The sequence below is a fragment of the Molossus molossus genome, unplaced genomic scaffold (assembly GCF_014108415.1).
Source record: "Molossus molossus isolate mMolMol1 unplaced genomic scaffold, mMolMol1.p scaffold_m16_p_10, whole genome shotgun sequence".
Lineage (NCBI taxonomy): Eukaryota > Metazoa > Chordata > Mammalia > Chiroptera > Molossidae > Molossus > Molossus molossus.
In genome coordinates, this window is record NW_023425345.1 from 104062220 (window position 1) to 104065274 (window position 3055).

Consider the following 3055-nt stretch of genomic DNA (forward strand, 5'->3'; position numbering starts at 1 on the left):
TGCAACCGAAGTATGTGCCCTTAGCGGGAACCGAACCCGGGTCTCTCTGGACCGCAGGCCAACACTCTAACCGCTGAGCCAAACCGGCCAGGGCTCGACGGCATTCTTATACACCAATGATGAACTCACAGAAAGAGAAACTGAGAAAAACAATCCCACTTACCATCGCGGCAAAAAAATTAAGATATCTAGGAATAAACTTAACCAAAGAAGTAAAGGACCTATTTGCAGAAAACTACAGGACATTGAAAAAAAAAAATAGAGGAAGATACAAAAAAGTGGAAGCACATACCTTGTTCACGGATTGGAAGAATTAACATCATTAAAATGTTCATATTATCCAAAGCAATCTATAGATTCAATGCAATCCCCATCAAAATACCAATGGCATACTTCACAGAACTAGAACAAATACTTCAAAAGTTCATATGGACCAAAAAAGACCTCGAATAGCCACAGCAATCTTGAAAAAGAAGAACAAAGTAGAAGGTATCACATTACCAGATTTCAGGTTATACTACAAAGCCACTATAAATCAAAACAGCCTGGTACTGGCACAAGAACAGGTATATAGACCAGTGGAACAGAACGAAGAACCCAGAAATGGACCGAAGGCAATATGCTCAATTAATATTTGACAAAGGTGGCAAGAGCATACAGTGGAGTAAAGACAGCCCCTTTAATAAATGGTGCTGGGAAAACTGGACAGCTACATGCAAAAAAAAAAAAAACAAACCCCAAACTAGACCATCAACTTACACCATACAGAAAAATAAACTCAAAATGGATAAAAGACTTAAATGTGACTCATGAATCCATAAAAATCCTAGAAGAAAGTGTAGGCAACAAAATTTCAGACATCATACGCAGCAGAATTTTCACTGATACATCACCTAAGGCAACAGAAACAAAGGAGAAAATGAACACATTAGACTGCATCAAACTCAAAAGCTTCTGCAGAGCAAAAGATACAATCATCAAAATGGAAAGGCAACCCACTGTATGGGAGAGCATAATTGCCAATGATATATCAGATAAGGATTTAATTTCCAACATATATAGAGTGCCCCTACAACTCAACAAAAGGTAAACAAAGAACCCAATTAAAAAATGGGTAGAAGAACTAAATAGACACCTCTCCAAACAGGTCATACAAATGGCTAATAGACATATGAAGAAATGCTCAACATCACTAATCATCAGAGAGATGCAAATTAAAACAACTATGAGGTATCACCTCACACCTGTCAGAATGGCCGCCATCAACAAATCATCAAACAGCAAGTGTTGGCGAGGGTGTGGAGAAAAGGGGACTCTAGTGCACTGCTGGTGGGAATGCAGACTGGTGTAGCCACTATGGAAAACAATATGGTGTTACCTCGGAAAATTAAAAATTGCACTTCCATTTGACCCAGTGATTCCACTTTTAGGAATATACCCTAAGAAGCCTGAAACACCAATCAGAAAGAATATATGTACCCCCATGTTCATAGCAGCACTATTTACAATAGCTAAGATGTGGAAACAGCCCAAATGTCCATCAGTAGACGAATGGATAAAAAAAAGCTGTGGTAGATGTACACAATGGAGTACTATGCAGCTGTAAGAAAGAAAGATCTCTTATCCTTTGAGACGATATGGAGGGACCTGGAAAGTATTAAGCGAAACAAGCCAAACAGAGAAAGACAAGCATCATATGGTCTCACTTATTTGTGGAATATAATGAACATAACCGTCTGAGGAATGGGGTAGTCCCAGAGACGTGGAAGTGGGGTACAGACTAACAATCCCCAGGAGAGGGGGTGTTGGGGGAGAGATAAACCACAGACTTACATGCATGTATGCATGAAAAATGGACATGGACAACAAAGCTGGGAACAGGGTGGGGAGGATGGGGGAGGGGGTATCAGTGGGGGGGAAAGGAGAAACATCTGTAACAAAAATTAATTAATTAATTAATTAAAAAAAACCCACACAGACTGAATCTCTTTGCCTTTGGAGGTTAGCAGAATTTCCTTTCTTCTACCCTCTTTCCAAATATCAGCCATCATTGGACAGCCTAAATCCAAAATGCCACATGCCCCAAAGCCCCAAGCCTAGTGACTGATTGACAGAATTTCAGAGTTGGAAGGGACCTTAGCGGTTCCGTGTTAGATTACATACACAGATTGGCAGACCACCGACTGCCTGCAGGCCAAGTCCTGCCCTGGCATTTTGGGGGTAAAGTTTTTACAGGCTCACATGTGACCCACAGCTGCTTTCCAGGGATGGTGGCAGGATTGAGCAGCTACATTAGACACCACCTGTCTTGAAAAATCTAAACTATTTATTGTCCAGTTCTTTACAGAAAGCTTGAGGAAACCTGGGTTCTGTGGCTGGCCACCTATGGACCTTTTTCAACCTGGGCAAAGTGTGATGCTTTTAAAAAGCAACAGGAATACTTTTGGGAAGTCGGAGTTTTCCACCCAGTGGCTTTGGCTGGATTCCAGATAGTTTCTATTCATTTGGCTATCGAGCTGGACTGGGCACATGGCAAAAAAACAATTCTCAGACCTGCCTTGTTTCTGCTCAATCCCTGGCCCTTTGAACTGGCACAATCAGAATGCTGCAGTAAGCAGGCCCGCGGGGCACACAGGACGGGATGTGAGAGCCAGACTAGGGCCGCAGTGAGAGCTGGCGTGTGTGCAAAGCCCTCTCGTCACGTGGTTGAGCTCAGCGCGCCGTTTATGGAAAACACGCTGCCTAGCTCTCGGAGGTGCAGAATCGATGACGGTGCATTTTAAAATGTTTTGTTCAAGCAAATGAAACACAGTGATTTTGGAAAACAGGGAGGCCAAGTTGGGAAATAGCTGAAAACGAAATGTGTTTACTTTGGTTCTGAAGTGGGATGTGACTTGATGCTCTTCTGCTAGTTTCTGAGCATCAGAGTCTTTTATTTTGGGATAGATGCAAAATTGAAAGTTATTGAACATTTGGGGAGGAAGTCCACCAAACTATTCTGAATTTACTTGAGTCAAGTTAGGTGAGAAGTCCTCCCAAGTGGTGAGACGTGCGT